This window comes from Microcaecilia unicolor, unplaced genomic scaffold (genome assembly GCF_901765095.1).
Source record: "Microcaecilia unicolor unplaced genomic scaffold, aMicUni1.1, whole genome shotgun sequence".
NCBI classification, from domain to species: Eukaryota; Metazoa; Chordata; class Amphibia; order Gymnophiona; family Siphonopidae; genus Microcaecilia; species Microcaecilia unicolor.
In genome coordinates, this window is record NW_021963113.1 from 72,760 (window position 1) to 84,689 (window position 11,930).

An 11,930-nucleotide genomic window follows, 5' to 3' on the forward strand; every position below is an offset into this window, starting at 1 on the left:
CAGTGCAAATTAACAATATCAAACAGTTAGATTCATCTGCATCAGGGGTCCTACTGAAGCAGGACCCCCTACATTCAAGATAGAACCCAGTTGTATTTTTGTTTAAAGGAGTGCAAAGAAAACAATATGTATAAAATGCTTTAAATAGCCAACCTACCCCTACCCACCCAAACCCCCCATCGCCCCCGCAAGGTTCAACCAAAATGATTTGTATAACCTCCTTAACCCAGCCTAGGATTGCACTAGTGACATAAATGGAGCCCATATCTTTGTCCATTTAGCTAGAGTGTTCCTCTCCCGTGCCAAAAGCCGCTCCCGTTCAGCAATGTACTCCAACAACTGTCTCCACCTAATTATCGAGGGGCTATTACTCCGCTTCCAGGATCTAGCGATGATCAAACCGACCAGCACAGAAGCAGTGTCGTGCCAAGACTTTCCCTTCTGCAGGTATTCCCGGAATAGTCCTATTAAACAAAAATAGTGCTGGGTCCCATGGGATACTAGATCTTACCCACAACTGAACTCTGCCCTGGACAGCTTTCCAAAATGCTTTCACCTTCTTGCATGTCCACCAGATATGACCTAAAGTGCCCAATTGACCACAATTTCTCCAACATAAGGGTTGAACATTTTTAAACATTCGATTCAATCGAACCGGTGTCAGATACCAGCGATACAACAATTTAACACTGTTTTCCTGAATATTGACTGCAGGCTGAGTTCATTCTTTTTATATCTTACTAGCCGTTAAGCCCGTTAAAACGGGCGAGATTTCCAGCTACCCTCCTCGCCGCCGCTCCCTCCCCCCTCCGTGCCGGGCCCCCTGCACTGACCTGACAGCGCCTCTCACCTCCATGTGAAAGCGCTGCAGGCAGCAGCAGATCGCTCTGCTGCTGCCTGCAGCGCTTCCACACGGAGGTGAGAGGCGCTGTCAGGTCAGCGCAGGGGGCCCGATACAGAGGGGGGTGGGAGCAGCGGCAGGGATGGGGGAGGGGGGAGGTTGGTGCGCGCAATGTTCGTTTCCAGGCTCCAGTGGCAGCGTCCGACAGTCCGACTCCGTTTCCCTCTCTGTTCCGCCCTCTGACATCATCACGTCTTGACGCGAGGGCGGGACAGAGAGGGAAGTCTCTACTGCGCATTTGCAGGTGAGTCGGTCACTTGCCATTTATATGTTTGATATCTTTTTTTCTTTTTGAAGGTGAGGTCTCCAGAATTATCCACACTATTCTGCCTTGGAGAGATGTAAATTTGCAAAACTACAGGGGCTGGCTTAAGGTGCATATTTTGTCAAGGCATCTTTATCATCTATATGAAATAAGCCTTAAATAGGCACCTGTTTCAAAGGATTTTTTTAGGTTCCCTGCAATAAAAAAAAATCTTTTTTTTTTTTACTGCTTACTGATAGAAGGGATTTTTGTCTCAGTTCCGAGCACTGAGTTGCCAGGTTGGATTAAAGTCTCTTATTGCTAGAGGTAGTATTGCACAGTGGTTCATAAATCATGCTATCAAAGAACACTGGTGCAGACCAAAGCACACACCAGTATGCAGCCAGCTAGCAATGTCTAGCAATGGAAACCTCATGCTACAGTACCATTCTGCATTAACCCTCTCAGGGCAGTTGATGCAACCTCATGTGCTAAGTACCATATTTCTCTTTAAACAAGCCTGGCGGTCGAATCAGATGCCCAGTAATGATTGATGTAGACCTATAAGGAGCTCAAATTACAGCACTGCTGACCTGGCTAGGGTGATATTTGGCTCATTCTGTGCTGAAATGAAAACCAGCTGGCTGACTCACATGCCCTGTTTAGACTGGTTAGAGAAATGCCTGATATTATGCAAGCCAGGACTCCTATCCCTTTCTCCCTCTTCTGAAGCCTTCCACATTTTTGGTTTTTAATCACATCAGATGTGTCTGGAAGAATGCCAGGTGTTTTTCTTTCTCAGATTGCAAGAATTCTGTTTAACCTGCTAATACTGGGTCAGCATGCTACCAGCTTGTCGTTAAAAAGGAATTCTACATGGACAAGCAGGCCTATAGTTCTTATACGTGAGTAACGTGACCTGCATTGACCAGTTCGGAGCTTATATCAAACTGAAAAGAGTTTGTGAATTACGAGAGTGGGAAGGCACCAGTTCATGCACAGTAGAGCATGCAGGGGTGCCTTCCCACTCACTGCAAGAGTGCGGGACCACCAGTTCTTTCTTTTTTATATACCATGGTGGTAAATGGATGCCATTTTTCTCTGCTCCTCAAAGGACTGGTTCAGAAAGAGCTTTGAGTGCTTTTCGGTGTCTCTTTTCAGTGTGTTTTTCTTGTTTCATGTGTTTGGGTTCTTCTTTTTCCCTTCCTTTATTTTTATAGTTATATTTTCCTGCGTTTAAGTTTCTTTCACTTTTCCACGTCTTTAGGCCACATTTAGGCCTTGACTTCGATTGGGTTCTCTCTTCGTTTTTTCTCTGGTACTTTTGATCCTTTTTCGGCACCATCAAGTCATTTGATTTGGCCACGGAAGTTGTTCCTTCCTTGTCCACGAAGGTTCTCAGTGGCTTTAAGCGTTGCTCCCGGTGTAATATCAATCTAGTTTACTACAGATATAATTATGTAATAACAATTCCAACCCCGTCCGTAGTTTCTATCTTACTCTGTATATAGATACTACTAGCCGTTGAGCCTGTAAAAACGGGCTAGTATAGGACGGGGGGGGGGGGGGGTTTGAAAGCCCCCCCCCCCCCGCCGCTGAGCTCGCCGTTGCCCCTCCGAGGTCACCGCTACGCCCCCCCCTGGAGTCGCCGCCACCCCTCCACCCGAGCCGGGCCCTCACTTCGCTATTGAAACAGCGCGGGAACGCCCTATTAAATGTGGACTATAAAATTTTCACTAAAATTCTGGCTGCAAGGCTGCAGAGGGTACTCCCGAGAGTGGTTCATGAGGATCAGGCGGGCTTCATAGAGGGCCGGCAGACGTTCGACAATATTAGATGCCTGCTCCATGTGATTCAGCAAGCTAATGAAGAGCCAAACTCGGTTCTACTCCTCTCGGTGGATGCTGAAAAAGCGTTCGACCGGGTGGAGTGGCCTTTTCTGTTTGGGGTCCTAAAGCAGATGGGACTGGAGGGAAGAATCTTAAAATGGTTCAGCTTGCTCTATACTAATCCCCTGGCAATCATAAAGATAAATGGGGCTTATTCGGAGCCGATAGGGCTGGGTAGGGGGACGAGGCAGGGGTGTGCGGTATCGCCCCTGTTGTTCGCAATATCCATTGAACCATTAGCACAGAGGATTAGAGAACACAAGAGTATACGGGGGGGTGGTTAGAGGTAAGAGGGAGCACAAGATTATGCTGTTTGCGGATGATGTATTGCTGACCTTGGCACAGCCTAAACAATCGGTACAGCAGGTTACAGAAGTGATCTTGCAGTATGGGGAGCTCTCGGGCTTTAAAATTAATACCACTAAGTCCGAAATACTTAATCTTACGGTTCCGCAGAGGGAGGCCCAGGAATTGCAGAAATTATACCCATTTAAATGGGCAGCGAGGGCAATAAGGTATCTTGGGGCTATGATTACCCCAAGAATAGAGCTTTTGTATCAAGAAAACTTCCCTAAGAAGGTCAGGGAGCTTTTTGAAGAATTGGATAGGTGGGAGGGCCTCACGATTTCATGGTTGGGTAGAATACATGCGGTAAAAATGATGCTCCTGCCGAAGCTGCTTTATTTATTTATGGCGCTTCCAGTTCCCATACCGCGTATCTTTTTCCAGCAGTTGACTAAAAAGGTTTTTGCATATATTTGGAGGAAGCGGCCACCCAGGGTGCGAAGAAGTGTAATGTACCAAAGGCCGAACAAAGGCGGCATGGGGGTCCCAAATTTTTTTCTCTACTACCAGGCAGCGCAACTGCGGGTATGCGCAGAATGGTACCCGACCAATACCAAAAGTGGCTTCACTGGGAGCGAGCATGGATGGGGACTAGATACACAGGGGACGCACTCTGGAAACCGAGAAAGGAACTCTTAAAGATAATTGAGAGGGTTCCGTTGGGCTTGAGCCACATCTTACATACCTGGCTTCAATTAAGAAAGCGGGCTTTCCCAGAAAGAGAATATTTCCAACAGATGGCAATACAAGATGCTCCAGGGTTCCCCTTGGGGAGGGAGGAGAGGGTATTTCAGATCTGGGCCAAGAGGGGTCTTTACCAACTGGGGCAAATTTGGGTCAACGGAGAGATGAGGTCATTTGAGGAGTTGCAAGATGAGTACGGATTGGAGGAGAGGGACTTAGTTTATTATAACTGCATCAGAAATTATATACTTAAAAGAGCTAGGGATGAATTGGAGTTGGCAGAGACGGAGGTGGAAAAGGCAATGAGACAAGGAGGGGGTAGGGGTGGCATAACGAGGATATATAGAGCTCTGCTTCTGCTCTCGTCCCCACTGGGATTCTATACTAGAAAATGGGAGGAGGAACTACAGGGTAACTATACGGAAGAGTGGTGGACACATAGCTATAGACACCTATTGAAGCCCTCCATTGCCCAGCCTCTGGCAGAGAATGGGTATAAGATCTTATACTGGTGGTACTATACCCCAGTTAGACTACAGAAATTCTGCCCGCAAATGTCGACAAATTGCTGGAGGGACTGTGGAGGGAAAGGCACATTTTGGCATATATGGTGGGAATGCCCAAAGGTTCAAAAATTCTGGACGGAGATCATGGACAGGGTGAAGGAAATGACTGAGATTAGCTATCCGAAAACGGCAGAGAGTTGTCTTCTGCATGTAAGACCTAGCAAGAGCCCCATACATAGTCACAAGCTGGTCATCCATGTCTTAGGAGCAGCAAAATTAGCGCTCGCTCGGGCCTGGAAGCAGCAGGAGACTCCAGCCATGCAGGTGGTGATGGGCAGGTTACATCACCTGTATCAAATGTCAAAGTTGACGGCATTGCGAAAAGGTCAGCTTCAAAAGTTTCAAAAAGTATGGGATGCATATGAACAATGGAAAGGAGTGGAATGAGGCAGGATGATGCACACCCGAGGGGGGGGGGGGGGGGGGAGGGAGGGGGGAAGAATTGAAGGGGAAAAGAAATGAGCATATGAGCTGTACGATCTGCATTGTTTGTATGTAGTTGATGTAATAAGTTTATCAGAAGCTTGTATCAGTAGAGGTTGTTTATTTTTGAAAAACCAATAAACAAATATAAAAAAAAAAAAAAAAAAGAAACAGCGCGGGAACGGAGCACACAGCTCAGATGAGCTGCCGTCCTTCTTCTCTGCCTGTGTCCCACCCTCGTGGGCAAGGGCGGGACACAGGCAGGGAAGGAAGGCTGACGGCAGCTCAGCTGAGCTGTGTGCTCCGTTCCCGCGCTGTTTCTATAGCGGAGCGAGGGCCCGGCCCGGGTGGAGAGTGGGTGGCGGCGGCGACCTTGGGGGGGGGAAGCGGTAGCGACAGCGGTTTCGTCCCTCCCCTTGCGCAGTAGAGACCTTCTCTGTCCCGCCCCCGTCATCACGTATTGACGCGGGGGCGGGACAGAGAGGGTCTTTACTGCGCATTTGCGAGTGAGTTCGGCCACTCGCCGTTTATATGTTTGATACTTGTATAGCACCATCAGAGGCCTGAAACTTTGGAAGCTGCCAACAGTGCTTTGGTGAAGGGGAATTTGTTTTTAGGGAGTACACTGTAGAGGGTAGAAAATGCACTCCATATAATAATTTACATTTTGTTAGAACATAAGAACATAAGTGTTGCCATACTGGGACAGACCGAAGGTCCATGAAGCCCAACATCCTGTTTTCAACAGTGGCCAATCCAAGTTATAAGTACTTGGGAAGAGGAGTGGCCTAGTGGTTAGGGTGGTGGACTTTGGTCCTGGGGAACTGAGTTCAAATCCCACTTCAAGCACAGACAGCTCCTTGTGACTCTGGACAAGTCACTTAACCCTCCATTGCCCCATGTAAGCCACATTGAGCCTGCCATGAGTAGGAAAGCGTGGGGTACAAATGTAACAAAACAAAAAAAAATACCAAAACAAACAGTACAATACACTTGATGTTGCTTATCCTAGAAATAAGCAATGGACTTTTAGGAAAATATCCAAACCTTTTTTAAACCCCGCTAAGCTAACTGCTTTTACTACATTGTCTGGCAATGAATTCCAGAGTTTAATTACACATTGAGCGAGGAAATATTTTCTCCGATCTGTTTTAAATTTACTACTTTGTAGCTTCATTGCGTGCCCCCTAGTCCTAGTATTTTTGGAAAGAGTAAACAAGCAATTCACTATCTACCCTTTCCACTTCACTCATTATTTTATAGACCTCTATCATATCTCCACTCAGCTGTCTTTTCTCCAAGCTGAACAGCCATAGCTGCTTTAGCCTTTTTTCATAGGGCGGTCATCCCATCCCCTTTATCATTTTTGTCGCCCTTCTCTGTACCTTTTCTAATTCCACTATATCTTTTTTGAGATGCGGTGACCACAAATGCACACAGTATTTGAGGTGCAGTCGGCACCATGGAGCGATACAAAGGCATTATAAAGTCCTCATTTTTGTTTTTCATTCCTTTCCTAATAATACCTAACATTCTAGTTGCTTTCTTAGCCACCACCGCACACTGAGCAGAGAGTTTCAGGGATATCATCAACTATATCCCTTTCCTGGTCGGAGACACCTAAAGTGGAACCTTTGTTAATTTTCCATATTGTCATATGATTTCATCTTTTCAAACTTTGAAACAATAATTTTGTAGAGATTTGGTTCCTGATTCAGTTGCTTTACCAGTTTTGGTTAGAGCTGTATAGTTTGTTTAACTTGCTGAAGAGACTAGGAAAAGAGGGATCAATTCAAGGTGATGAGGTTAATTTCATAGCTCTATTAGAGACTTCTGAAAAGGAATCCAATGACAGAACCACATTGTTGACTGTCAGAATATCTCAGAGTGGGATTCTATGTTATCTGGATCTTTCAAAGTTTGGTTAAATAACTTTTCCATAGTCGCCTAGAACCCTAAAGGTTAGGAGAAAATTTCTGCAATTAAAATCTCGAGCTGTGTCTCTAGGCATGAAATTTCCTAGGAAATGTTTAAATTTCATTGTAAGGAATATGTTTTCTTTTTTCCTCACAGTTAAAAGCACTGATACAGAATCAGGAGTTATTACGTAAGTACATAAGTAATGCCACACTGGGAAAAGACCAAGGGTCCATCGAGCCCAGTATCCTGTCCACGACAGCGGCCAATCCAGGCCAAGGGCACCTGGCAAGCTTCCCAACGTGCAGGACGTCAGACTCAGAAACTTGAAAGGAAGGAAGAAGACTTCGGCTGGCGGGGGATGGGGTCCCCCGCCAGCATAGGTAGGCGACGGCGAGCGAGCGGGCGGGGGGGTTGAGAGGGTCGCCGGCGGCGGAGGGGGGGTGTGGGCAATGATGATGCGGTGGCACCGGGGGGGCTAAAATGTCCCCCCCACCTCGATTCTGGCCCCCCCTACCGCTGAAGGTCAGATACGCCCCTGTCCAGCGGTAACCTGGCGCTAGAAAATAAGAACTATTTTCTAGCACCAGAAATGGTGCACGGCAGACTTGGAACTATCGCTGGGCTCTTGCATGAGCATGGTGGTAGGGCCCAATATGCTGCGCACAAACCCAGCAGTAGATCTACTGCCTCTTCATTAAAGGGCCCCTAAGATGTCTGTTTAATCAACTCTCCTCTCAATATTTTTGTTGTTGTTGTTATGTTGGGGCTACAAGTGATGGTTGTATTTTCTTGGGGGTTTTCATTTAGATATTTCTGGATATGTTTTGCTCCTTTTTTCCTTTCTTCCTTGAATGTCTCTTCTGAATTTAAGTTTGAGTATAACATTCCTAAATTTACACTTATCACACATGAAGGGAGGGTGGGTAGGGAGGGAGGGAGCTGGGTGGGAGGGGACAGAGGGAAGGGGTTCCTGCGCTGTTCCAATTAGTGCCAACGAGGGAGGAGATGAATGGGACCGATGCTGGGGGAGTATACATCTGGCTCGATCATTGTGAAGGTATCATCCCCACGCTAAGAGGCTGGGGTAGTGGGCTGGAGGCTATAAGAATCAAGGCCTCTGGTCTACGTGCGAACACTAGTCATTGACCTACAAAGTGTAAATGGTTTTCTTAAAGTTCATTTGTTTAGTTGTCTGGTTGCTGGCGCAAGGGAGGGGGGGGAGGGAGGAACGGGGGACTGCAATTTGTTGTAATCCTTAAGCACGTGACATCTTGAATCACATATGTTGTATTTGTGTTGAGATATGTACCTGTAATGTATGTACTGGATTACTAATAAAAAAAGATTTAAACATAACATTCCTAAATTTACATTTAAAAAAATGCCCCCCCCCCCCCCCATACACAAACACCCTTAATTTCCATTTCCCCACCCATCCCACATAAGTCTGATACTTAGGATATACAAAATGAACATCCCTACAAGGTATCTGCACGCAAATGGCCTATGATTCAGCCTGATTTGCATATTTTATTTTTGTTTTTAAACAGAAATGTTGCAAGCCTGAGGACTGGAATTGAGCGCTACTCCTATTGCTTGGAAGTGTACACACAGTATGGAATGTAATAGACATTTATAGATGTAAGTGTTCAAACTTGGTTGAGAGAGAGCGGCAGCCAAAATGTTAAGTCTTAGAAAATGGGCAGATTTAACACAAATGTTTGTGGGGCGGTGGCATTCAGAATGAGGTCTAGCGCGCGGACAGCATTTGACTTTCGCTAGGCTGTGGGTGTGCCACAATCTTGAGAGAGAGCCCGAGGGTCACAACAGGTGCTTGCGGAAAGGAAGAGAAGGGGAGCCGGCTCCGGCCAGACAGATCTGAACTGATATGGAACCCTTTGGCCGCAAAGAGAAACCAAAAGACCAAGGAGCAGCCGAGCTGGCAGGAGAAGGCCAAGCAGAAATCGGCGCAGCAGGAGCTGAGGCAGCGGGCGGAGATCTATGCGCTCAACTGGGTCATGACGGAGCTTGAACGACAGCAGTTTGAGGCGTTCTGCAAACAAATGAAGGGAAACGGAGAGTGAAAGAGATCCACGGCCGGAGAATAAGGAAAGGACCGCCGGACTTGGTGCATTGGCATTCTACACTGGAGACAGCAAAGGTGACTCAAAAAAAAAAAGGCTGGACACTGATCTCAAAACTCAAGGTTTATTGTACAATCTAAACAGACTCGACGTGGCCGTGTTTGGCCAACAGATCTCTCGATGCTGTTGATGTTGCGTATGCCTCAACTCAGGAGGAAACTGTGGAATTAAAAAACGATTAATGCGAATCTTGGCAGGAAAACCAACTAACCGCCAGTCCTTACCACAAAATTTCTAACAATTCTCAAGACAGGCGTGCTAAGCATCTCAGACAGCAGTTTGAGGCGTTCTGCAAACAAATGAAGGGAAACGGAGAGTGAAAGAGATCCATGGCCGGAGAATAAGGAAAGGACCGCCGGACTTGGTGCATTGGCATTCTACACTGGAGACAGCAAAGGTGACTCAAAAAAAAAAAAAGGCCGGACACTGATCTCAAACTCAAGGTTTATTGTACAATCTAACAGACTCGACGTGGCCGTGTTTTGGCCAACAGATCTCTCGATGCTGTTGATGTTGCGTATGCCTCAACTCAGGAGGAAACTGTGGAATCAGAAAACGATTCATGCGAATCTTGGCAGGAAAACCAACTAACCGTCAGTCCTTACCACAACATTTCTAACAATTCTCAAGACAGGCGTGCTAAGCATCTCAGGTCTGGAAAATGTAATCATCCTGTTCATTTATTACCTATTGTTTTTTGGAAATATTTTCAAAATTCCATTTTCTAGCACATTGACTGAGTTTAGCTGGATCTCTCTATAGAAAGAGACCCTTAATCATATTTTTGCATGTAGAACACCCTAAAAATAAACACTTAAGTACACCTTAATGAGTAACGCATTGACTGGCTCAATCTGTTAATCAATAGCAGCTTGGCATTCAAAAGCATGTATGCAGTCAAGCACTGGATGTTAAGTACATCAGTGTTTTGCTTTGTTTGTTCAATTCTCTGTCTGCTGACAGGTACATTTTGTCTGGACAACTCCCTGTCTGCCCAAAATTTATTCAAGAAAAATCACGAGAGGCTGGGGGCAAGGTCAAAATGTATCTAGATAGCGGTGATATTCCAGTTGCTATTGAAATAAACTTATCTGTTTAGAAACACCAGGCCTACCATAAATGGATATGCTATCCATTCAAGTTTAGGACAACAGTGGTCCTACAATGAGTTTGACAGGCCTGTATTCCTTCTCCTTATTTGTTCAACATATATGCAGAACACATGGGGGCCCTTTCACTAAATCTTAGTGCAGCATGCTAACAGACATTAGGGTGCACTAAATGCTGCTCATCCTATTTTAAACCTATGAGCCATACGGCATTTCGTACTCAAATAATGTCCGTTAGCACCATTTCATGGACAGATGGAGCCCGTTACTAGCAACGCTGACCTCTGAATCTAGAAGTCAGTTATTGAACATGTAATAGGAAGAGAATGATAATCGTTGTATCTGTCTCACATTAAGATGGGGCGGGGAAGGGGTGGGGGGGAGGGGAAGGGACAGGGAGTTAAAGTGTTAAAATGTTGGTATCAGAACCTACAGAATTGCTTGTAAGAATTATTCAGTCTGTTACCAATAAAAATGATTTAAACATAATGTCCGTTAGCACATGCTAAGCTTGAGTAAAAGGGTCCCATAATGAGAGAAGCAGGATTAGAACATTGATGAAAGAGGTTTCAAAATTAGAGGAAGGACTATGAAGAACCTCTGATATGCTTATGACACTATGCTAAAAGCTGAAAGTGAAGCAGATGTAGAGGTCCTTATTGATAGAATTAAGTTACAAAGAGGGGCATTTTTGAAAGAAACATCTAAGTTGGAATTTGGACGTCTTTGTAAAAAGTCCAAATTCGGAGGCGGGGAAAAGGTCATTTTCGAAAAAAAGATGGACGTCTATCTTTGTGTTCGAAAATACCATGGACGTCCTTGGAGTTGGACGTCCTTGGATTTGGATGTCTTTGATTTTCGCCCATTTTCGAAACCAAAAACATCCAAGTTTAAGCCATTTGGACGTGGGAGGAGCCAGCATTTGTAGTACACTGGTCCCCCTGACATGCCACGACAGCAGTCGGGCACCCTAGGGGGCACTGCAGTGGATTTCATAAAATGCTCCCAGGTACATAGCTCCCTTACCTTGTATGTTGATCCCCCCCCAAAGCCCCCCAAAACCCATTACCCCCAATTGTACACCACTATAATAGCCCTTACAGGTGAAGGGGGCATCTATATGTGGGTACAGAGGTTTCTAGTGGGTTTTGGAGGGCTCACTGTTTCCTCCACAAATGTAACAGGTAGGGGGGGTATGGGCCTGGGTCCACCTGTCTGAAGTGCACTGCACCTACTACTAAACTACTCCAGGGACCTGCATGCGCTGTCATGGACATGAGTATGACATCTGAGGCTGGCATAGAGGCTGGCAAGTAATATTTTTAATCATGCTTTTTTAGGGTGGGATGGGGGTTAGTGACCACTGGGGGAGTAAGGGGAGGTCATCCCCGCTTCCCTCCAGTGGTCATCTGGTCACTTTGGGCACCTTTTTGTGCTTATTCGTAATAAAAACAGGTCTGGGTGAAAACGTCCAAGTTTTAATCATGGACATCTTTGCTTTTTTCACCACTATGGCTCAAAGGTGTCCAAGTCTTAGGAACGCCTAAGTCCCGCCTCGAACATGCCTCCGATATGCCCCCTTGAGATTTGGATGTCCTTGCGACGGACTTCTGAAAAAGACATCCAAAATCGGGTTTCAATTATACCGATTTGGACGTCTCTGTGAGAAGGATGTCCAAGTGACGATTTATGTCACTTTTTGGAC

General features: G+C 45.9%; 1 pseudogene; it reads left to right on the forward strand.

Moving 5' to 3' along the window:
• The first annotated feature begins 8,860 nt into the window (after positions 1-8,860).
• LOC115458948 lies at positions 8,861-9,056 on the forward strand (annotated as a pseudogene).
• Positions 9,057-11,930: the final 2,874 nt, after the last annotated feature.